This window comes from Rissa tridactyla, chromosome 5, assembly GCF_028500815.1.
Source record: "Rissa tridactyla isolate bRisTri1 chromosome 5, bRisTri1.patW.cur.20221130, whole genome shotgun sequence".
NCBI classification, from domain to species: domain Eukaryota; kingdom Metazoa; phylum Chordata; class Aves; order Charadriiformes; family Laridae; genus Rissa; species Rissa tridactyla.
The window spans coordinates 10,542,284-10,568,025 of NC_071470.1; the positions used below are offsets into that span (position 1 = coordinate 10,542,284).

Sequence of the window (25,742 nt, forward strand, 5' to 3'; positions counted from 1 at the left end):
AGAAATATGTAGACATCAATTTGCAAGTAGGAAAAAAGTTGGTTTATCTACTATCCATGGAAAAAAGTAACCTGTTTAGCTATTTGGACCTCTTTCAATGAAATAGTGGTCTCTCATGATGACACACTTACTGCCAGGTACCTTGTCTTCCTCTGGTGGTTTGTGGGTATGGTTATACTGTCTCATTTGCTAGCACCTTCGGAGTGAAAATTATAAATAAATGACTGACTTCTTCTAAAAGCTATTTGTAACCGTTAGGTTAAAGGATTAGCTTAAATATGGTGATGGAAACAGTGGGTGGACATTGACATTCCCTTAGTTTAAGATAAAGAGCCTAAAGAACTTTCAAAACGTAGCAAATAGCAAATTTTAGATGGCCTTGCATCAACACTATGTTGAATGTTATGTTTCATCAGCCATAGGCGGATTTTGCAGACTAGCTGTGTTGAAGCCAGGGCATCCAGCCTGCTTTATTAGACACAAACCTTTTTAGGTGAAGGAAGCAAGCAGAATTACACTTTGTGCAAAATCCAGTGTATTTACACTTAAAAAAAAGATGTTAAAGAAAATGTTGTTCATTAATAAATCTTTCTCTCATATGAAATCAGTAGGACAAGGCTCGGTTTCTCTAGCCATTCAGAAATGGTAGGTTTGACAGACTGACGGGATATCAATGTCTTTTTTAACTTAAACAACTCTGATATGAAGCTAGTTGAGTCTGACTTTTTGAGAGCTTGCTGAGCTTTGCTTTCCATGACAATATGTTCGGAATGTCAGACACTACGTGAAATGTTCCCATTTGTTCTCCAATTTTATTGCCTGATAAGTTTAGTGCAAGTCTCTCTTATGTGCTCTTCCATATGGACTGAGTTGAATCCTTACCAAGTTTCCCTTTTTTTTCTTGAAGTTACTTAAATCTGTTTAACTGCGTATCAGTATGAAATTTTAACTCTTTTTCAGCACCTGCCAAGGAGAGCTTACATGGCATTTATATCATTGTGGGTTTTTTTTAAAAAAAAATACTTTGCAAATTTTCTCTGTCAGCACATGATCCATATAGTGCATCTCTGCATTAAAGACCTTGAATCCCATAATCCAGCTCAGAATTATTGTTGCACGCATGAGCAAAGATGGGCAAAATTCTTAAATCACTGTCAATTAGAAGCCTGTGAGTGGAAAATTGCTGAAAAAGATGTAAACTCATTCATAATGTCTATGGTGTAAAGAATTTATATTCCCTGAAGAAGAACAAAGTCCACTAAGCACTAAATGGTTTTATTAATAGAATTTGTTGTCGTTGTTTAAATTGCTAAAAAGCAGAAGTTATACATCTGAATGGAGTCGCATTAGTTTGGGTATGAGCTAACACTTGCAAGAGATCACCGCAGGAGATGGTGATTGGTATAGGCGAGGTATGCAGGAAGTAATCACTTACTTAAAAACAAGGGACAATGTTTTAAAAGGTTAAATCTGTGGAACTTACTGATATTATGTAAGGTAAAAATAAATTGGTCACAAAAAGTGCTTAGACATTTTTGGGGGGGAAAAAGTTTATAACCCATCAAAACAGCAGATAGAAGCTTCAGCTCATTATCATTACAGTCTTAGCGTCAGTCATGTGATGGAATCCTAACGCAGGAGTTGCATTTGACTCAAGAGCCGCAGTTTGCCAACTCTTCTGTTGGGCCTGTCCTTTGCAGTACGCGCACGCCCTGTAGCCGCCCTTGGGATCGCCATGTTTTTATACACATCCTCTAATCTACTGCAGGGTCTCGAGGAGAGGAAAATAGTCTAGATTGATCCAATACAGCCATAGACATCCTCTGAACCATAGGCAGCTGTGCATGGAAGCCCTTAGATGGGCTATTTCTCTCACGTGGAAGTTATTTCTGTTGCATAGAACTTTATCTTGATATAACTTGTCCTAGTGACACACGCCTTCTCTGTTTCATGCCTGATAAAGCATTTTAGAGCAAGTAATAAATGCCAAACATTACTGGGGAACTCTGTTGAAAAGAAGGAATCTGAAATCTGCTGTTAAAATTGTACTGAGACATATTGCATCAGTTATTACATCTGTACAACTCACCATTTTTAGAATTCTGTCTCTTTGAAAGGAAATAATTGGAAGATATGGTGTGGGATAAATTTCACCACATGCAGAAGACTAGCATAAGGATTTTTAATGATGCAAGTCCTTAAAATAGTGTTGAAGAGCATTTTACCCTGTTGAAATTAGCAGAATATATTCTGCGTTAAAGCCTTTAATAAACACCACGGAAATAGAAATATTCATAGATTTTTCTACTGGTTCCACCTTGTTCAGTAATAACTAGACAAGATATCTCAAAATCTCCAGAACAAAGGAAAGAGGGCTCCAGAAAAGGTCAGCATGGCCCCTTGCTCGACAGTATGAAGGAGTGGAAAGGGAGAGAGCTACTTGGAGACTCACTGCAGAAAGCTAGGTCACAGATTTTCTGGGAACTGGGGTTAAGGGGCTTTAAAGCTGTGAAAAAAACTTGAACTTTTTGCCAGTAGACCAATAGGTGTCAAAAGGCTGCAACTTCATTCAGTCCAACAGTGTTGCACAAGACTTTCAGCTAGGATAAACTGTTGTTAGATACTGAATTGTTGGTTAACTTGTAATTTGCCAAAGGGCAACTTCAGTTTTGGCTTTGGATAGCTCTATGAAGAAATCCATTGTTTCTCTATCGGACTCTGTGAGCGCTTATTACGTCTTGCTAGGAATTAGATGGCAGGGAGGGAAGCAGTCAAACCAAATAGCACAGATTGAATATCATCTTGTGACTGAGAGCCACAAGACCCTTACCTTATCCCTCAGCAATTCCAGAGAAGGGAAAGCTCAGGGTGGCTTCAAGATGGAGCAAACAGTATCATCACAGGAGTTCATTTGTAAGGTAATGCTGGTGTTTTAGGGGCGAGGTTGCGTCCCAGGCAATACTGCTTTCTTCCTCCTCCTTTGTGTGACATTCACACCCAAACCACAACACGCACAAGGAGGGCATTCAGATCACTCTGCTGTCCCGTGATAGTACTGTCACGCAGAGCAGGCGAGACGCACTATGATTGCAGGTATAGCGATCACATTTGAGCCACTTAAAAACTACCGAGAGACCTACTGCTTTGAGCATCTGCTGTGCTAATCTTCAAAGTGATAATAACTATTAGTGACCATTAAAACTGAAATTAAGATGTTGTCCTGACAAGATTGGAATGCTTCTATTTATTATAGTGTCACTTACTGTAAAACTGTTTTAAACTAATCTCCTAATATTCATATCCAGAAGTTTGGTGCGTGATGGGACTTTGGCCCATGTTGAGATGTTATGAAATTTGAATGCCTTTTGGAAGAGTTGTGTATATAAAAACAGGAAAGAGCAGAACGATTGTAAAATGATGCTTTATTTCAGCTTAGCTACGCTCCTGAATTTTTAAAGTGGTGGTCTTTTCTGTTTCTTCTTATTTTTTTCTTTACTCCTTTTTTTTGTCCTTTTCCTTTTTTCTTTCTTGTTTCTTCTTTCCTTTTTCTCTTTCTCCCCTCCCCCCCCCCCGCACCACCCCCCCCCCCCCAATTTTCTCCTCTTTTTCTTCTGTTTTCTTGGACTTTTTCACCTTCCTGACTTTTATTCTGGATTCGCATCTTGCATTATAGGCAGGAGAGTTATTAACACCAAATTGTACCCACTCTGCTCCAAAGTACACTTTCTCTCTCCATGGTCCATGGCTGGACCTAGCAAACATAGGTACCTCAAACATTGGTACCTAGCAAACATAGGTATTAGATGTTTTCCAGGCCGTGAACTGAAGGCCAGTGCCTCTGGGGGACAAGCGCATCAATAATGATTGTAGTTCATGCTGTCAGTCGTGTTAGTACTGAATTCAACCTCCATGAATCCATGCCTCCACTTGCAGCTGTGGTTAATAATAAGTGTGCTATCAGCTAATTGATTTTGGGGGGATTTGTGATGTCTGAAGTAATGTGCTTTTAGCTGAAGAAGGAATATGCAAAACCTCAAGAAAGAAAAGCTGTATTAAAGGGGAAAGAAACAATGTAATATGTAAGTATGTCTTTTGGTGAGAATTTCCTGTGTTTTATCTAAGAAAGAATGTCAAGCTTGAATCCAAGACAAGTAAGGGAGTGCAGAACAAGGGGAGGAAGACACAGAATTTGAATTAGAAAAGTAGCGACAACAGTTTAATCTCTTTACCAGTAGATGGAGAGCATAGGAAAGTAGAAGCACGCACATGATGAAGAAGGAAGGAAAAATCCTTGCATCAGCTTCTTGAAGGGGATGAGAGATGAAAGAAGAAAAAAGCAAGGGGGGAGGACAAACAACGGACAGATAGCAAAGCAGGAGGAAATTGGAAAAACTGGATTCCAAAGGGTAAAGAGGAAATGACAAGACCTAAATTATCAGCTTGGTCAAATCAGCCTGTTGGTAGTGAGTAAATATGTAGATTATCTTCTTTCATGCTTTCTACATGGTATTCGTTACTCCTGGAACAATGTTTGAAAACGTGGCATGAATATTTTGCATTCCCGGAATGGAAGAAATCCATGTCTGCCTTTTCAAGCGCTTTTCCAGACACAGACATGCTGTGAGTGACATCATGGAAAACCATTTCTTCTTGTCCTTTACATACGACCCTCTCGTAAGGAATTCTCTTGCTCCTGTGCTCTCTTTCTCCCCGTCTCTTGCCCTCTCTGTCTCTTGCTCTCTGCTATGTCTCACTTTGTGCTTTCTTTCTCTTTTTTTCTTCCTTTTAATTTTTTTTTTTGGTCTTCAAAGCCAGAGTGGGAGCAAGGGATCTGGTTAGCTCTCTGTTTAATAGTTGAAAGAGCTTGGTTTGGGGTTTTTTAATGCACAAAATTCCTCTCAGTGAGACATGCCACACATTCTGATCTCTCCCCTTCAGGCAGTTACACACTATTAAATATGGGGTTGGAAATGACACGCGTCTGGAAATACAGAAATGAAACAGCCTTCCACTTTCTGCACTGCACTATACAATGAAGGTGTTGTAAATTGTTAACTGAACGGCATGGGCTTCAAGTTTGTTGGGCTTTCTATAAATAGAAACCGTACATTCCAGTGCATCGCCACTTTTTATTTTCTTCAGATTAACTACCATACTTTGAAGCTTTCTGTGTTCTAACAGAGATTAGCAAAGTGTTTAGTTTGCTTGGGTTTATTCTGAAGTCATTCTGAAGTTTTGAGTTCCCACTCTGAGAAGACAACGTTGTCTGTATGTAAATGGCACTAGGCTGGGAAAGTTTATTCTTCCATAGTAGTTTGTTTGGTGAACAAAAACCTCACATGAGAGGCCATTGAAACTGAAGACTGCAATGTGAAAACAAAGTAAGATTTCATTTCAGAGAAGGGAGAGGAGTAGATGACAGAATTAATCTCTCAATTGCCCATGATCCTGCAGAATGCTAGCACGCTCTTTACAGAGCTGTAACACTCAGTCCAGCATATTTTATATTGCAGTAGTATGGCCTTAGGAGCGTTCAACACATCTTATGAGTATTGACAAATAACTGCGAGATTAGATAAATGTGAGATTAAATATACTGTTTCTTTAAAATGTGATGAGTTTCAAAGCATCTTAAATGATTGGCCAAGACACATCTGCTTGAACGCCTGAAGGAACTTTAAGATAACAATGTTTAAAATTCAGCACTAGCTGCAATTGGTGGGTTTGTCTAGAAAAAGTGAAATTAAGTATAGACCTTACATCTGAACAGGAGCAATGAGTTTATTTTCACAATAAACTCACATGGTTGAGATGTTGAATGAACAAAAAGTTCAGCAATTCAGTATCTCCTTGGAGAATTAGTGGGGTGACAGGCATAAGACAGATAGCAAAAACGTGCCAGAGAGTAATACAGCCAATTTTACATCCAGCTTCCAAACCGTTAAAACTGAACTATGTCGGCTCATCGTGGAGCTTTGTTACAGAGTCACATGCAATTTTTCTAATTCTTGTTTTGCTGCTTTGCCAATACAAAAGCAGTTCAAGAAAGATCCAGTTTTGCTGTTGCCATCACTGAGAGATGTTTCAACATGCTTAGGGATTTCAGAGTGTTTTGAGACCTCTGTATTCTTAAGAGGAAAAAAATCTTTAATGAGTTTCTCACATTGTTTAGAACATCCCGTGGATAATCTCTTGGAAATACAGAAATTCTAAGAAGGGAAAATCGGAGCACATAGACTCTATGTTAAAAAAAAAAGGTATTTAAGATTTATTTTACAAAATGTAGACATTCTGGGTACGTAGAAGCCATCCTGGACTTCAGAAGAACGTGTAATTGTCCAAAATTGTTTTCTTAATTGAGCCACTGACTAATAATTTCTGAAAATTACTAGAAAGACAGATTTTGTTAAAAGCCATTTAGATGTTTAAAGGCAGAAGTAGACAACTGCTGAGCTGAACCAATACAAGGGAACAACCTGCCACTGAATGTTGTGAATTGCATCTGCTGTGACCTCCAGGACTAAAACGATTTCCAGGAAGGAAAACCCTGTTGCTTTATCTACTTGTGTTATCTCTGTAGCTGAACAGTTTTCGCTAAGTTTAATGCTTCTGAATTACTTTCGAAAATGGCTTGGTAATGTCTTGCCTATGTATTCAGTAATCTGATTGTAGACACTGAAAACCTTAACCTGAGTGCTCTTCCAAAACTCCTAGCTAGGATGAGAAACTCTCCAGGAACTGCTCCAGCTAAGGAAGCAGGAAGGCAGAGGAATGAAATTCTTCCTATGATTATTTTATTGGAACTGTTGCTCAGAAAAAAAAAAAAAAAAAAGGTAGGGAGAGAGGGAAAGGAGAATGGATGTTAAAATACACACATTTTCAGAAGTCTAATTGACTTTATATTAGAAGTCCTTTTTTGTAGGCAACTTGGACATTTGGGAGTCAATGAGGTTAGACTCGTAACTACTTCTGAAAATGTGCGGCTCCTGTTTTCCTCTTTTTCTTTTCATGTTCCAAAGATATTTGTGCTTTTCTGAAGTAGTTGTTCCCTTCATCCATCTGTAAACAACACACAGTACTAGATTCAAAGCAGAGTTTTCTCAATTATGGGCTGAAGTTTGTGCACACATGGAATGCAGGTAGTTTTTCCAAAGTGCTACCACCATAGAGAATCTCTGATAATGTTTTAATGTTTTCCTTGCCCCGCATGATATTTACAGAAATATTTTCTTTTTTCTTTTTTTTTTTTTTTGTGGGTCCTTTGACACACCTATTGGAAAATGTTTAGCTGATAGATGAGATTATTTGCCAAAGGAATTTTGAAGACTGAGAACATTTGAAGAGCAAGGCCTTGAGTCACTGAGACAGACCCGATCTGTCTTGTAACTTTATTCAGAATTTCACAATCCTTGCTAAACTGCAAGATAAGGGCCAAAGGCAACAAACCAGCAGGAGCCGACTCAGAATGTGCCAAAGTTCATAGAACGGTTGCTTCAGGCTGGAGTTTGTTGACCCTTAATCACTCGGGGTCATCAGCAGTTCTGCTGCAGGGCCCTGCAGAACGTGAGTCCGATCAGATCTCCCGCTGCTGCTGTCCAGGCTACCAGGAGGAGGGAAAGCTGGGATATACGAATTCCAAGGCAGCATTTCATGGGCGTCTGCCTGTCAACGTGCTCTTTTGGACTACCATCCTTGTGTAACGCATGTGTTTTCGCATTCTAAACTTCCTTAATCTCTTGCAAATGCTGTAGGTGGAGTTAATCACAGTACAGGCAGAAGATCCCTTCCAGTTAGCATGCCTTTTATGCTTTCAGTACTGTGTTTTGGCATTAATTGATACTACTGTAAGCACGTACTTACACAGTTTAAGTTTTAAATCATGTTTTGTTAAGTCACAGTGATAACATTGTCAAGAAATGCCCTTTTCCTGTTAAGTCTCCTTTGACTATTAGTATCACCTTTAATGACTGCGTTGCAGTGAGTATGCCAGACGGCTGTAAAGTAGTAGTGGGCAAGGTTGCTGTAGGGAAATACGTGGCATTTCAGACCCTAATCTTGCAACAAATTCAGCACGCATGGAAAAAATATGCTTCAGTCTTGTGATTCGTGACTCGTATACGGAGTAGCAGCTACTAAGGAATATTAACTAATTTAACGATGATGCCATTCATGGTATAATAAAATCTTTATTGCATATTTTTATGGGCTCTATCATACGTTTGGGCAGCTCACAAGTTTTGACAAAAGTCATCTTCATGGCTATGATGGAACTTTAGAAAATATCTCATTCCTACAAGCTAAAGAGGCATTTGAGTATAGCCCACCCACCACATGGAATACGTAAAAATGTTTTGAAAATTCTTCCACTGTCTTCAAAAGCTCCAGAATTGTCAGTGCTTTTCATAATCCTCTTATATATGAAAGAGGCGAAAGAGAGAGGAGGCATAAGGGCATATTGGGCTCTGAAGCAGCTGTGTGCCGCAGGGACTGAGTGTTTGGGAATCTTCAGAACGAGATGATCCTCTTTAAGAGGAAACTGGAAGTAGGGGAAAATGAAAGGATAATTGCAGATCATGTTTCACTACAAATGTAAAGACGAAACAGTTAATGAAAAGAATAACCTGGTCATTGCTATGACTTTTAGCAATATCAAAAAAAAAGAAAATAAGCATTCATTTGGAAAGAATCTGTAAGCACTACTGTATTTTTAAAAGAAAAATATATTCTAGATCAAAAATATTTTAGATTCTGTGTATGTTTAGGATTATGAGATCCCAGATGCTTCAGAAAAATACGTATAGGGTAACATTCACAATTGCAGGTAAACCTGGAATATGGGAGACTGGATTCCTTCGCGTTTTTCCTCATAAGGACCCTCTCCACATACATCAGCAAAGCTATCTCGTCGGCTGTTCCTAATGCTTTCTGTAGTGTACTCTTTTGCTGGGATATCTGAAAAAGTTTGCTATCAGTCAAGATCCCAGTGTTCCCAGACTATTTAAAACATTATTTATATGACACAAATGATCGTTTTCCTTCTACTCCCACATCAGTCTGCATGAGGATTCTTGCTTTATACTGGTTACATTCCTTCTGGTGCATGGGTAATTCTTCTGCCCTGTTTGTACAGGATCTTGCACAACGAAGTTGTGGTCCAAGTCTGTGGCTTTTGAGTGCTTCAGTAATACAAATAATGTTGTCACCACTTAAAAATAGGTTTGTGAAGTGTAAGCAAGTCTGATCTTGATGAGAATGAAGGCAAAAATACTAGTAGGCTACCAATAGTAGCATTATTCTTATTTCTTAAATTGCTGCAAGTATGTTGTTTAATTTCAGTAACAGTCTAACTTCAAGAAGTTTTCAGTCTAAAGACGAAGGTAAGACAGTTCACTCTAGGAGACAGACAAAAAAAAATTACACAATATTAGCGAGTAACACATTTTCTAAAACATTTTCTCATTATCTTCTCTTCAAATAACAATGGGCTGGGGACAGCATTTGACATGGGAAGGGATGCTTATAAGTCTTTGGGGAAATAATAGTTGAGAGAAATCAATGATTGACCATACTTGGTAAACTGGGATTGAAAATTCATTCTATACCAATAGATGAAGACATGAATAAGCCAGTGGACAAGCCATCTATTTGCATCCAGGAAAGAAGGCATACTAGAAGAAAGAAACAAATCAGTGGGGTCAAAATCTCTGTCAGAGTAAAGATGAGAAGCAGGGAACAAAAGAATAGCAATGAAAATATCGGTTTGGACTCTATTAGGTAAAATATGAAGATGATGACTGACAATTTCCATCCAAAATTGGTGGGTCTTGGCTATACAAATGAAGATGAAGATGAAAACAGTTTCAGACAGCAAATGCAATGAGTAATTTGTGTTTTGAAATATGGAAGTTGCACAGTAAAAGCATCATTCTACGAATACATGCAATACATAAGTATGATGGAAAGTGTAAATGAAGAATTAAGTAGGAAGTTTAAATACAAGACTATTTTTATTGCTATAAAATAGACTGAGGAATTAAAAAAAAAAAGTCTGCACGTATTTTTGTCTAGTTTGATTTTTCTTTTTAAAGATTCTCTCTCTCCTAGCTAGTTATCATTAATCTGTGTGAATAAATTATACTTTTATCTTCTCCAAAAACCACACATCATTGTCATCTACTAGCAGATAATATTTAAGATTTACTGGAAAAAACCTGGCATGTTTTTGCATTCCCTGCTGTGTTGTGGTCTGTCAGTATTATTAGCCAATTCTACCCAAAAAAACACCATGACTATCACCTTCCAAAATGAGAAATGGACTCAGTTCTTCCAACCAGTAAATCACCATCCTGTGTGGATCCACATGGAGTATGCAACTTGTTCCATAAAATGCATGGGAAATTCTTTCCTAATTCCCATTGAGTTCTGTGTGGTCATCTGAAGTTCCCACAGAAGCAACACGAGCTATTAAACCTCTCTTTGTTGTTTTCACTGGAGTTTCTAGTAGCTCAGCTCCTCAAACTAGTAATTATGCTGTTACTATGTTTTTCTCTCATGGGCTGTGGATGTGCATGGATGAAGTTCCCATTTTTGCAAGCATCAGTGCGGGTCAGCTGTAAAGTTCAGCCCTGGGAGCTCTGGTGTTTTCCTGAGCATTTCTGTTTCTGCTGCTGCATCAAACAGATCTGCTCTGACGGTCAGATTCTGGAGACTCTGGAACGGACTCTCACTCAGCTGAGCAAGTATTTTCCCAAATGGTGCAGATGTCCTTCGATTAAAAGGCAGTACGTGAGGAGAATTCTACCAGTTCTGTCTGTGACTCTTCCAAGTCTTGGCCCAGTCAGCTGTTCATTAAAACTGTACCAATCCCACTGTGTTAGAGAGCGGTGTTCTTCACCTACAGGACGAATTCATCCAAATGGGAGACACTAACACTGCATTTAATTCTAGTATTCCTGCTGTACTGCCTATTTTATTTTGGAATAAAATAATTTTTAAAGATTTTGGTAATTTCATGTATAGGTAGTAAGCTGTTCATCACAAAGTCTGTATAACACAGATTAAACAATTGCACGTAATAAGTTCTTAAGTTACTTTGAGAAAATTATTGTCAAGCATTACAGTACTGAGTTGAATAACAAATACTTTGGTTATCATAGGCTGCATCATGTTAGGAGACATTTTAAATAGAACTTCAAGGATCTTTTTTACGTGGCTCCTCTCGCTAAACACTACAGCATAAATCAAAATTTTTATACCCTTCTGATCTACTCTTATTACTCAGGGAGGAGCAGAGTATAATTGTTTTCTGACTGCTTTCTGTAGCTGGCAGCAGGACGCGGGGTTTGTCTTATTGTTGGATTTGTGAGCTAGGTGACAGAAGGCTCTCTGAGCATGAGGCAGCTCAACAGTTCCACCTCCTTCCCCAGGAGATACAACATGGCACAGGCATGACATGACCCTTATTTAAAGGGGTACATTCCATTGGTTCCCAGGTACCAACTCTCTCAAATTCTATTTCAGTAGCAGTTTGTAAAACTGACTGGGCAAGTAAAGCATCTCATGAAGGTGAGACTGAATTGACCAAAGCAATATCAATTACCCTAGTGTTTGAAGTCAGAAAAGAAGGGAAAAAGATAGTCTTTAGTGATCTAGGACACAATTCAGTGCTTGACAAAGTCAAGGAAGGCTTCCCATTGATTTCTTTTAAGTTTAATTACCAAAATTCCTGTGGTAGAGCTGTAACAGCGTTCAGGGTTTTTCATGGGATCACGCTCAGTGATTACTCCTGGAAAAGTTCATCTATCCACAGGCAATTCAAATTAAATAAGTACTCACACATGGAATTGGGGTTAATTTTGTCAGTTCAAGAGAAGTGAATACTTTTATAGCATATCATATCTTCAGTTCCTGGTAAGCACTGAGGAATCAGCCCAAAGGATAATGAGTGGTTTGATAACTGTATGTAGGAATGTGGAAAAGATAGCTAAAAGTGGATGGCTTTTAAGTCTTGCCAGCAAAGGCGTAAGAAGATTCATTTGCTACAGAATGCAATTGAAGTTCAACCTTGCAATAACATTCACTTTCATAGTAAAAGGGTAGTTAACTGTTGATATAGCTTATTAGAAAAGGTCACAGATTTGAACCGTTTTAAGTCTTTAAAACAAATTAGGTTAATGCCTATGTAACAAGGTTGGATCTATCCTTCCTGCTTGTCTCTGGAAAGGTGTGACATGGTTGCAGAGGTCTCTCTTGCTCCAGTAGTTCCCATGCACAATCATTTCTTTCCTAGATTATGGGAAGATGAAGATTTGTCCTGAATCGGTGTGCCTGCAACTTTCTGGCTTTAGTTTTTCAGCAAAATAAGAACTAAAATAAAACTTCACGCTTGATTTCATCACGTCTAGGCATCAGAACAGGATGATTATCCCTGGCTGGTTAGGGGTAGTAAGGGGACAAAGGACCAGTTCTATTTTTCTCTGAAGTATTCATGACAAATGGAGATAGGATACAGAGCAGAAAGGACCAGTGATGTTATGGAGACTCTTCTCTCCTGTTTAGTGTATACGCTCCGTACTAAGCCAATATTCAAGAGCAAAACTTCCGGGCACATCTGGTAGAAATATTGATTTTATTTTTTTTTTCCTTCATCATAATGTCCTAAACAAAATATGCCTTTTTTCCTACCTGGCTTGTATAAGTTAATTTACTAAATTAATTTACTGCCAAACACTCAATGATCTACAGCCTGAATCTCTCCTGAACATTTTAGTCTCCTGAAGATTACTTACTTGAACTGAATGGTAGATAATTGCCTGTAAGACACAGAGATCAGACTAGCTGCTCTGTTCTACTTTTTTTCATGCAATTTCTGTGATATTGGATCCAGGCTCATAAAAGCTGAAAATACTCAGATGGAAAATTCGAGCTGTCCCATAAAAAAAAAACAAAGGACAGGATCAAAAAAAGAAAACCTAGGAGAAAAGATAGCTCCGTTATTGAAATTATTTAACTCCTAGAATACTTAAGTATGTTAAACAACTTGCAAAGGAAATAGGAATAAGAGTGAGTAAAAATTTTCAGTACTTTGTAATTAGTGATGGTATTAACAGAATTCAACTGCTGTCAGAACACTGAGGTTTTCAACAGCAGCCAGAAACCTGTAGCTGCAGCATCTTTTATATAGTTTCATATGAGAGAAGAGTTCTTGAGGACAGAGGCTATCCACAAGTGCCCTTTATAGTGATGAAGTACTGAAGCAATCTCTTGCTACATATTTTCCTTAGCCTCACCTTCCTAAGAACTTATTTGTGGAATGTTCAGCATAGGAAAAAAAAAAAAAATCAGGAACCTTGCTGCGGTGTATTTGTTCGTATGCCAGGCATGTTCCTATGTATACACAAACAAGTTTTGGTTTTCTCTAGACCCAGATAAATGGATGTTTCTAGTGCCAGTATTTCAGGACTGCATGGGGTTACCGTGAGTCAATTAGGAATGTTCAGGTTTCATAAGATATATAGCAAGCAGAAGAACGAGTGCCAAAATACATGGTATTTTCTGTGGTGTTTATTAAGCTGAAAGTTTGGATTATTTAGTCCCGTTCACATGTATCTCTGAAGCTATGTACTGCTGTCACATTCTCACAAACATCGATCGAGTTTGCTCAGGCCACTTGGAAAGCCATGAAAATTTCTTCTTACAACTTATGGCAACACCGTCTCTGTCTGCTGCCATTATTTGTTTTCTTGATGTCCGTGGAAAGTACTTAGTACTTCAGGACAATCTGTCATGTATCTGCAGCATCTGTAAGGGTATGCTTGAAGTCAACATCTTTTTCCTGCTTGGATTTCAAGTTCGAATTTATGCCTTTCTTTGATGCCTTGACAAGAAATTCTTACACTTTGTAGTTCTATAAACCAAGCTCAGTACACATAGCAGGAGCTATTTCGGCTTCCACAAGTTCCCTGTGTGCCACCGTCCCAATCTTTTGTTATTCTGGGGACTCCCTGAAATCTCACTGATTCTGGTTTTCACAGAATTTCATCTTTTCCTCAGACTGTTTGTGGAGCTGCTCTTCTGTCTTCAGCAGTATGTGGCATTATCTTCTCAACCATTTCGTCCTGCATCTTAAAGTTGCATCCAGATGCCCATTAGGAACTCAGAACAAAAAAATTCTAGAGATAAGCTGCTTTTGAACTATATATTTTAGCTGAAGATGTCAGTTTTAATGGTTTGACAGTTTTGAATGGTGTCATTCCAGCCAGTTTTCAACCCATCTCACTGTCTGCTCCTCCAGCTCCTACTTTCTCAGCTTCCAAACGACACTACTTTGGGAGACAGTGTATAAAGTCTCACTACAGTTAACGTATGTTATATTCACTGCTCTCTTCTTGTCCACATAGCCAGTGATTACATCTTGGAAGGCAAATCAGGTGGGTCAAGGATGATACATTGATGATGATTGCTCCTGATTGCCTTCCTGTCGCTCATGTCTTTGGAAATGGATTCCAAGGTGTACTCAGAATCACAGAATCACAGAATGGTCAGGGTTGGAAGGGACCTCTGGAGATCATCTAGTCCAACCCCCTGCCAGAGCAGGGTCACCCAGAGCAGGTTGCACAGGAATGCGTCCGGGCGGGTTTGGAATGTCTCCAGAGACGGAGACTCCACCACCTCTCTGGGCAGCCTGTGCCAGGGCTCTGCCACCCTCAAAGTAAAGAAGTTCCTCCTCATGTTTAGGTGGAACTTCCTATGTTCAAGTTTGTGCCCATTAGCTCTTGTCCCATCACTGGCATCACTGAAAAGAATCATAGAATCATAGAATCTTCATGGTTGGAAAGGACCTTTGAGATCATCGAGTCCAACCAAACAACCTACAATCTCTGCCACTAGAGATCTTTCCCTGATCTTTCCATGATCTTTCCCTGGACTGAGGTGAGCTGACAAGCTTAGAGATCATTGCCTCTTTGCCTCTTATGAAGATGGGTGTCTTTCTCCAGCCATCAGGGACACCCCACAGTTGTCATGATTTTTCACAGATGTTAGTTGGCCTTGCAATCACATCAGCCATCTCTTTTAGCACGCTTGGGCAAACTTCATTAAGCCTCACAGGTTGGAATACATCCAGCTTCTCTAAATAGTCCCTAGCCTGTTGGGTCCTCCCTTCTGGCTGTTCCTCTATTTCTAAATCATACTAAGCCCAGATGTCAGGGAGTGGGATCTGCCAATGAAAAGTGAATCAGAATGGTCTAGGTTCTGACTAGACTAGAAGTACAAAATAACGGAGAAATGAGCATAAGGAAAAAGCGTACTGAAAAAGATTGATCTAATTTACCTGTAGGGTGGCTTGTTTCTTTCTCTCACTCTCCTTCATACTAACTACTAAAGGTTTTTTTCTTTCAGCAGCTGCAAAGTGATGAATACCCTCCGCTGCTATCACCATGTTTATTCTTAAATTGAAACACAGGCAAATGTAAAGTGGAACTTGCATGCTATACTTCTGTCTTGAGAGACGTAGCAAGATTTTGCAACTTGCTTCATACACAGACTATTCCTTCTTCATTGAGTTCAGCAGGCAGACACTGAGCTTGGAAGGTCTAAAGTACATGGGTGGTCAAGGGTACTGCGTTCTTCTGTTCTTCCCAATGAAAAACAGGCAGTGGTAATAGGATTGGTACAGTCTTGTTGTTTTGTTTGTTGGTTGGGTGTTTTATTTTCACTAAGCCATATTTCTGCTTATTTGCTGCCAAGACACAAGAAAGAAGAAATCCTTTTTTTAAAAAAAAAAAGCCATCTACCCTTCCTGTGGCAAAAACTGTAATTTAAATTTACATATAAAAGTAGGGACTAATGTGGGTGGATTTAAAATTTTATGTTTATCTACTCACATAATTCTTTTCACAAAATCTTTTTCATATGAAATACAGCTATTCTGTCAGAAATCGACTCTGCCGTCCACAGACTATCTGCTTTCAAAAAACACCTACTCTTCATGTGGTGAAATGGGATTTGTGGCTTTCTGGAGTTCTTTGCACCATCGTTAATGATCAGGAGTATTTTCAAATGCTAGTGAAATATTGGTTCTAGGAGGGCTGAGTGTGAACATAAGACTCAGTCAAAAGTTTTTTTGCAGAAAATGTTTCGTACTTGTAATAGTCCTTCTTAACAAAAATATGGAATAATTCAAACTCTCCTCAGGGGACTGGTATTGGTATGAAAGCCAAGAGTGTACTTGGACTCTTGTGTGCTGTTTCCCTCTGGAAAGTTTTGAAAGCTTAGAAACTGTGAACTACTTTTTTGTAATATGCCACACAAAGTTTGGGAAAGTTGGAACAATTCAGAAAGAAACTGTACTATTAGAGCATGATCGTGGGGAAACACAGAAAATGTCCAGCACTTCACAGAATTGGACCCACTTACTGCTCTCAGGATCTGTGCTGCGTCTGTCTGCAAGCCTGAGTGAGATTTTCGTGGGAATAGCGTGGGAACACAGACGTCAATGAGATACTTCTTTGCTTAGTGCCTGCAGAAACCAAAAATAAAATTCCGAACAAAATAAATAAATAAAGTGATCCCGAAAGAAGACCAATTTTAGAACTTCTGGAAAAGGAACAATCTTAAAAGGGCTATCTTCATAGTAAATGTAGCAATTACTAAAAGGTTTGATATAAATCCTGGCTTTTAATAGTGGATTTTATTATCTTTTATGCATATCCATATAGGCACACACAGAACTGTGTCTTTAATAAGAGAATGGACACAACATAGACAGGGAGATTTTGAGTCAAGCAGCGTCCACTTGAGCTTTCTCTTACTGGAGCCGTTGGCAAAGTTCCTACTAACTTTAGCAGAACCGTGCTCTGTATCAGTAAATTTCTTTTTTCCATGAATTAGAAATATATCATCTAGAGAAAATAATAATGGAACTTATGTTAGATAAATGAATGGCAATATTGATTTAATTGTTCTATAAAAGGAGTTTATAAAATAAAGCTTTTTCAGACAGAGCATATCCTTCACCAGCTATGGTTAGCCATTGTTTGAATAGAAAATTATTATACCTTTTAATTAAGATAAAAAATGCAGTACCATTTTTATGATGTAAGGAGCTGTGTCTACTTTAACACCCACTGATTCTAACATTCAAAATTTTAGAAACAAATGGACTAATGTATGGAACTTCTTACTGGAAAATATTTTTGTATCAGAATGCAAGCTACAGAAATACACAGCATGCTAGATGATTTACAGTAAAAAAAACTTAGCAATTGCAAGAAAAAAGTGTGTATATATTCAAAAGTTAAGATTTGTTACGTGTTAATCTTGTAACATACTACACTTTTAGCTGTAATGAGTAGAAAAGTCTATCAGAGAACAATCAGAATACTTTGCAGAATTTTTTTTCTGGGCACTTGAAAGCCCCCAGACATGCCATGGTAAAGCATTATTATTTATATTTTAAAGATGAGAAAAATCTAGTGTTTGGAACTGGTGCAAAGACTGTCCAAATAGTATTCTTGTTCTAATACCAGACCATGACTATCCCCAGTGGTCTAACTCTAAGAAAAGTAATAACTAGCCTGTCATCTTTACCAGGGTGTGTAATGATGGGACACGGGGTAACGGCTTCAAACTGAAAGAGGGGAGATTTAGATTGGAAATCAGGAAGAAATTCTTTACTGTGAGGGTGGTGAGACGCTGGAACAGGTTGCCCAGAGAAGCTGTGGCTGCCCCATCCCTGGAGGTGTTCAAGGCCAGGCTGGATGGGGCTTTGAGCAGCCTGGCCTAGTGGGAGGTGTCCCTGCCCAGGGCAGGGGGGTTAGAACTAGGTGATCTTCAAGGTCCCTTCCAACCCAAACCATTCTGTGTGATTCTGTGTGTGATCTTAACCATGCAGTAAGGTTGTCCTAACTTTAACCTGCAACATTTATGGATGAGCATTAAGGTGGTGAATGGAATTCAGAATCACCTGCAGTCAATTGCAAAACACCCCTCCTTCCTCCCAGGCTTTTAAAATATGAGTGAAACTTCCCAGATGTATGAGTACTTCTATTGGTTTCTGGATTTTTATGGTATCAAAGATCCTTGCATGACAGATATTACCTGGCAATAAAATGGGATTGCTGGCCAAGAGATGGAAGAGGTGTAGGCTGTCTGTTGTCTATGCCTGTCCATGTAGGTACATACTATGAAATGTTAGCAAAGGCATCACTGAGTTAAACAAGGTGTTACAAGACCCTAAAGAAATGTAATAGGAATTGGTAGTATCACAGACCTGGAGTTGTGCTCTTACTGGTAATACTTCCAGCTGAGCAAACTATATGGCATATGAAATATGTATTTCTCTGGTTTATTAACTGTACCAGAGAAACCAAGCTTTTACTTATATGAGCAAAGGAAATCTGATACTCAGTTTGACCAGAGTTTAGATATTAAAATAGAAATGGTTACAGTCGGGGGGGTTTTCTTGAACAAAAAAGGGGGATTTGGTTATAAGCATTTTAGCATAAAACAGCTGTGCAGATGAATGTTTTGGTTCCTGAAGAGGTTTTTCAAGGGCTTGGGGTATTTTTTAGAACTTTCGTTGTTATATTTGGATTAAAAAACCTACTTTGCATCATTTCCTTTGGCCCTCTTAGGAGATAAAGCCCCCGTTTCTTCTCCCAGTGATAAAGAAACTTCTCATTTTTACTTGTTACATATTTTTACTTCTTTTTTCTGTCTTTGGGAAAAAAAGGATTTGTTTTCATATACGTAATATCTTTCCTACTTTTTTTAAAATCAATTATCTTGAAAGAAACAGAAGTTCTTCAGTGAACTGAAAAGCAAGCGTTCTTACTTTTTCACACAAAAGACATCTTTTTGTTTTACTGCCCCTGTATGTCACCCACAACCTTGACAAGTGCTTAAAGGTTAGGACACTACGCATGCACAGAGCACTCAAAAGAACCCATTGCATTTCAGCTCTCTATCTTTTGGATGACCAGGAGAAATACTGATTTACTAAGGTCACAGTACTGGTGTTTGGTCATTTTTAAGCTCACGCTCCCTACACGTATATGTTGGAGCTCGAACAAACTGAGATTCCAAGAATTTGGTCAAATAAGCATATTGGATCCAGATAGCGTATTTTAGTTGTTTATTCCCTTCCTTTCTAGCTCCTCCTCCTACCCAAGACAAAGCCACTGTCTTGCTGTGTGCTTCGACTCCTATTGTGAAAGCAAATAGGGTGATTTATGTTAATCTATTTTCGTTATGTTTTAGTAAACCAAGAAGAAACATGACAATTATCACATCTAGCTGACTTACTGAAATTTGGCACTTAATCTCCTATGATCACCCCTGCTACCTTCCAAAGTTACAGGCACTTTTTTTCCACAATAAAACACCTCACTGACTCTCCTAAACCTATCACTGACTCTATCTGGCATGCTACTTCCCTCGTCTCTCCATCATCTCATGATTAGCATATTATATGACTCTTCATCTTCTATGCTGTTCTAAGATATTCTGCAGAAAATAAAGTTTTCATGATCATAGAAGAGATGTAGCTGTTGTAGCAATTTATTATTCTTCTATGCCTGGATAAAGCTCCAGATCAAGAGCCACCCTGGGGAATCTGCTTTTGATCCTTTCCCACCTGGTCCAACAAACGTAAGAATCACAGTGACTGAATTCATGTGAGACTGTGGGCATAAAGATTTGTGCCAAAACATACATATAGTGTTTTACAAATTAAGTTTCTTGGGATTTGCTTTTTGCATTTTGAGAGAGAACTCTGAACAGTTGCAGCAGGCTGCTGCTGCTGACAATGGGCAGAGCAGCCAGCCAGGGTTACCGGCAGAGATTCGAGAGAGCAAACTCACACAGGATGAGAGTGTGAGTAGCTGTCAGTAGTTGCTGCCCTCCCAGTAGGTGTCAATAGGTTGCTGCAAAGCTCCACACCCAATTTTCTTTTTCAGAACATAAAGCTGAACAGAGGTCTTCCTCAATCAGCATAAAAGCCAATCCTTTATATACATGATATTCAAGAAACCCAAATATTATTTTATTGCTGCTAACCTCTGTGAGATCTGAATCCAGGAGACTAACATTAGTGGAATTGAAAACTGCAGATAGCAATTAACCATTGGTTTTGGGCTGACTCACCAGAAAGATCATTAGAATCAGATTGCTCATTTACATATCTGATGATTTATGTTGCTAACCTTTTCTCAGTTAGCTCATGAACACGCACCTTCTGCGTTATGATAGACTCTGGCACTTGCAGCAATGAGGTGAGCTTCCTGATTTTCACGTCTGCATCCTTCAAAATTAGTAAGAGTGATTTGATTTTCTTGGGATGAAGGGCAAAGAGCTCCTTTGTTTTCTTTGAGGTGGCCAGGGAAAGACAGGAATGGTATGATCTTATGGTTTTTAATTTCCCCTGTTACTCTCCAAGTAAGTGCTCAAAGGGATTTGGTAACTTAGAGTCATCGTGTAACAAATTTTACTTTCTATCATCACATGATTGAAATAATTTTTTATTTATGTGAAACATGAACTTATTCTAAGGTTGTAAGTTTTATATATAAAGAGATGAGAAAAGACTGAAATCACCTGGGATTCCTGTCAGCTGTGTAGAAGCACTCTCCAGATTTAAGGGCTTTAAGGCAAAATCACATTTGTAGACATTACATGATGTTGAAACAAATGGGAAACATGAGACTTTAATTATCTTTTACTGCTGCCTTATAGAGCTAGGTGCCCTCTGGTTCCCAAGTAGTTCAGCTTTGCCAATGTTTCAGGGTTTATTGATGTGTTTGTTATTGTAAAAGGTTTTATAAGATAAACATTAGCTAAACAAATGACTTCTGAGCTTGGGAAAAAGCTCTCTATGTGTAAATGAACCCTAATAGAACCTCTGGTGATTGATGAAAAGCATGAGCACTCTTGGGGCTGCTCCAGTTCTAGAGGTAGCGTGTCACATCTCAGCTTTGGTGTTAACATTAAAGCTATGTTTTCTTTAGAGAAGAGATACATATGTTTGGTGGAACTGGAGGAAGCACAAGTTTTGTTATTATCAAGAGCTATATAAATGTTCCTTAACATTAAACTAAAATTTAACTGACCTCTCTTTCAAGTGCTGTATGTCCACTGCAGTAATTAAAGAGCAGTTCAAGTGGAAACACAGTTCCTTATCTGAGGAACTCCTGGGAAGTATCAAAACCAAGTTTATTTTACACATCTGCTTTTATTCCAAGTTGAGTCCTGATATGCAAATAAGCTGAGGTCTAACAACTGGTAATTTAAAAAAAAAAAAAAGTCATAAGTATGTTTCACAAGATGTGTGATGGTAACTCTCAGGGCGCTTAGGAACTTGCAGCTGCTGCTCTGAAGACTTTAGCATCCCTGAAGAGAAAGGAATTAATTCGACGTTATGGCCAAATTCTACTTAATGGTCTGGACAAGCCGTGGACAGGCTGTTGTCTTATCTGTCATATAAACCATCTGTATGTGGTCCTGACAGATTTCAGAGCACTGGGAGCTTAGCCTGATCTATGGAAAGTCTGCAATAACACCAAACAGAGCACAAGACAACTGTCCTGCATCTGCATTGTTTTGCACTTCCAATCCAGCAAGAGTCACACTCTGCCAGCTGAATGATGAAGACGCATGAAGTTACCAGACCACCCCAAGTGCAGGCTCTTGGCAAGTGCCTCGTGGAAGGAGAACTGCCAACCACCCAGCACTAACTAGAAAGGGTCTCTGTGCATGACCTCAGTGGCATAAAGAGGCTCGAGCGAACAGAAATATCTAGTCAGAAAAGAAAGTAGTTGGGGAGAGGCACACAACTGACTGGAGGAGAACATATGCAGGCAAGCATACAGCTTTGTACTTCCTCTAGAACTAAATGCGTAGCATTCCCACAAATTTAGTCAGAGACCTATGAATGTGACATTAATTCCTTTTTAAAATTGAGTTAATTGATGGAGCTTTGTTGTTGGGTGGGTTTTAATTGCCTTCTGCTCTACTTCTAGTAATTGCAATGTTTAGTATAATGAAAGACCTCAAAGAAGAAAGACCTTGCTAAATCCCCCTTCTAAAGCTGGTCTGTCCTGAAAGTGATGGTTTTGTTTTTCCTCTTTCCTTATCCATTGGAAAAAAAACAAACAAAAAAAAATTGTAAAAATTGTCATTAATTGAAAACTTACTTTAAACATTTACAAGTTTAATAAATAATGTTTTGTAAACAATTCTGAATTATAAACTAATAATTCTTTGTTTTTCTTCTACATTATTGCTATTATTTTAGTTCAAAGCAAATACCAAAAGATTATGCTACTTTAAATTCATTAGTATTTCCAAAAGAGTTTTCTACATGCCTGTTCTCTTAATCTGTTTCATTGACACAAAAGGCTTTGGTTTCAAAAAAATGCAAATTTTCTTATAGGGATATTTATTCAATATTGTAGTGTTGTAACGGGGATATAACTGAGGAAATTTCTAGTTATGTATTGCGATGTTTCCCTCATTTCAAACCATCTCAATGATAGTGGATTTTTTTTCTTCTGTAAAAGAAGCCAGTTAACTACTGGGCTATTTTAACTACCACTTATCCAAATTAAGAAAACTGGAGCATACCTTCTAAATAAAATAAAATGTCTATTTAAGGATTCCAGACGATACAGAACACACACTGATGAGAAATTACATGATGCTTAAAGTTTGTTTTCTGTCGGAGCGTTGTTGACCTCAGTTTTCAGGTACAAGATTGCTCTTGTTTAGTGGAATAGAGAGTTCTCTGTCACTCAGTTCATTAGTCCTTCCTCGGTAATTGTATATTGTGTTGATATTATCTCCTTCCTTTCTTGTCAGAAGCTCAGTAGATTGCTCGTCTTTAGAGGATTTTAGATTTTTCTGTGTTTCGATCGTTTGAGTAGAAAGAAGATGGCAGATATTTCAATTGACATAGTTGTTTCTGGTCTTAAAATCAATGATCCTCTTTAAAAACTAAATTTAGCATTCATTTTTATGTTTGCAAGCTTTGGAGGTTAGTCTCTTTACCGCTCCAAATGTGATATAAAGCTTCCAGTTTTTTAGAATGGGAACATGGATTTGGTCTTGAAGCAAATCATTTCAATGAAAAGCACAAATCTTACTAAACACTGTTCTGCATAAAAGAAGTATCCACTAAGGTGAGAATTTATACCGTGATTTTTAATTGCAGGAATAAAGGTGATTACCATACAAGCACTTCCAAAAACAAGATAGGGGGTTTATTACAGCTTGAGCTCAGCAATTGAGTAACTTGCTCACAATTATTATGAAGGCTGGATTTTCCTTTTCTAGTCAAATCCCAGTATGCTAATGCTTGTCCTGGAATTTTTCCTTCACTCTGGGCAGTAGAAGATGTTATCTCCACAGGCAAAATTGTAGAGAAATGCTTGCAAATCAAGATGTATCAGATCACGAGCAAGGAAATTTCCCCGTATGTCTATTCAAATACATACCTGAGAAAAGGCTGGATAGCTAACAGCCTTCTGTGACGGAAGGGCTTTGTAGAATATCCATCATGTGGTAGCATTGAAAACGTCATTCAGGTAATGCCAAATCCACTTTATTTCTGTAATAAAGGAAAAAAAAAAACAAAACATAAAAAACCTCAAACAAACAGAATAAAAACCAAAATCCAAACCCCCACACAGAGGTATTATTCTGGGGAAAAAGTATGGATTTCATGGCAATAACATAACAATGCTGTATCTTGTTTGCAAAATTGAAATAAAGACTCGCTCCAATTGGTTTATCAAATACAACAAAAATAAACAGATGTCAGCAGATCCTTATTGCAGAAACTGTATGTTACGTGCTCCTCTACAGTACCAACTTTGCTGGTTTATACAAACCTCTGCCTTCTGTTGTAGCCCTTTGCAGATGAGTCAGTTGTGTAAGAGGAACGGCTGAGAGACCTGGGGCTGTTTAGCCTGGAGAAGAGAAGACTGAGGGGGGCTCTCATCAATGCTTATCAATATCTAAAGGGCAGGTGTCAAGAGGATGGTGTCAGGCTTTTCTCAGTGGAGCCCGGTGACAGGACCAGAGGCAATGGGCGCAAATTGTGACACAGGAAATTCCACCTCAACATGAGGAAAAATATCTTTACTTTGAGTGCCAGAGCCCTGGCACAGGCTGCCCAGAGAGGTTGTGGAGTCTCCGTCTCCGGAGATATTCCAAACCCGCCTGGATGAGTTCCTGTGCAACCCGCTCTAGGTGAGGCTACTTTTGGCTGGGGGGTTGGACTAGATGATCTCCAGAGGTCCCTTCCAACCCTGACCACTCTGTGACAGAGCTCTACATGTTTTGTGAGTGCAAGGAAACAAAAAGATAGCTAGTTTATTTCTATTCATAATGGCTTTGTCTGCAAGTTTGGAATCAGTATTAAAAAAAAAAAACCCCAAACAAAAAAAACCAAAAAAACCCAAACAAAAACACAAAAAAAACCCCAAACAAAAAAACCCAACCAAACAAAAAAACCCCAGCTTTGTACTGCAGTTAGGGGAGAGCCAAGCTGTGCTCAGGTCAGCCTTGATGTGCCTCAGCATCTTCCAATGGCCATCCTGCAGCTCAGCATCCCCTCACTGCTGCTCCCACATGCATTCCGTCGTCTTTGCAGATAATGCCCCCACCTTTCACCACCAAGGCACTGCACACGTCTACTGACTCTACCACTTCTAATTGGGAAAGCTACGGTGCTAATTTTTTAGCCCAGCTCAGAGAATGAAATCTGTGGTTTTTGAGTCTGTAATGGAAGGAAGCTAATTTGAGGAGTGGGGAGGGATTCTTTCTTTCCTCTCTTCATAGTGAAGAACTACATGTGCCCAACATGAATGGTTGCTGTTCAAAATTATGGGCTTTTTTTACATATTTATTTCTCTTTCCTGTCAAAATATTCTTAAAAGCTCAGAAAAAAAGTAGATATTTTCACTTTGTCAAACAAAACTTCATTTGTGCAAAAGTTTCACATTCAGTTGTGATTTATCAGAGTTTTCTACCATTTTCTTTCTTGCTAGAAGACAACTTTTCCACCTAACTCCTAATGAAATTCAAAGGAAGTGGTTATTTAACCCGGTGTTACTGTTAATCTTTTCTACCTGAGCAAGGCAACTGCAAATTCAAAGAAAAATGTCCCCTATGGTATTTTACATGCATATTTACAGTCATATTTACGGACATAAAGTTTTTACAGGGAATCAGTTGCAACACAGTAAGGATGCAAACAAAAAACTTCAATATGACATTTCAAGTAAGATTTTCATAGGTTAAAAATCACATTCTCTAGTTTAAAAGAAAATTCTGAGTATATTTCAGCAATGATCTGATAGGCGAGTCATACCATCTTACCTGTCTGGAAGCATTTCCTTTTGGTTTGGTGGTTTGTTGTTTGTTTTCTTTCTTTCTTTCTTGGTGCTGCTAAGAGCACGTACTATTAAAAATACACAGATGGGCCCGAATTTGGCGGCGAGGGGCTATTTGTTGAAATCTTTGGAGGGGGTGTAAAAAGGACGTGTGCCTGCTTTTTTATAACACGTGACCCAACCCTGTGGAAACTGTGAGTCCAGTTGTTTAGTTCTGTGAGGAGAGTGAGAAATAATGTGAAGTTACACTGAACCCATCTGGCCAAGCAGGAAAATCCAGTTTAATTGCTCCATTGCCAGAAATGTTAAATCACTTCCTGGGAATGCAATTCATTTGGAACATATGGAACT

At 38.7% G+C, this 25,742-nt stretch overlaps 1 protein-coding gene and 1 long non-coding RNA gene across 4 annotated transcripts in view; one reads left to right on the forward strand and one right to left on the reverse strand.

Annotated features, from left to right (window-relative positions):
- The window catches only part of DLC1 (DLC1 Rho GTPase activating protein), a 238,004-nt gene that overhangs the window by 70,234 nt on the left and 142,028 nt on the right, over positions 1 to 25,742 (forward strand). The gene's annotated exons all lie outside the window — the stretch shown is intronic.
- On the reverse strand, positions 15,483 to 25,527 carry LOC128909763 (uncharacterized). Its single transcript, XR_008466511.1, has 4 exons — positions 25,378 to 25,527; positions 23,490 to 23,602; positions 16,417 to 16,519; positions 15,483 to 15,739 (listed from the first exon to the last, which is right to left on the reverse strand). It is a non-coding gene; the product is annotated as an uncharacterized LOC128909763 (long non-coding RNA).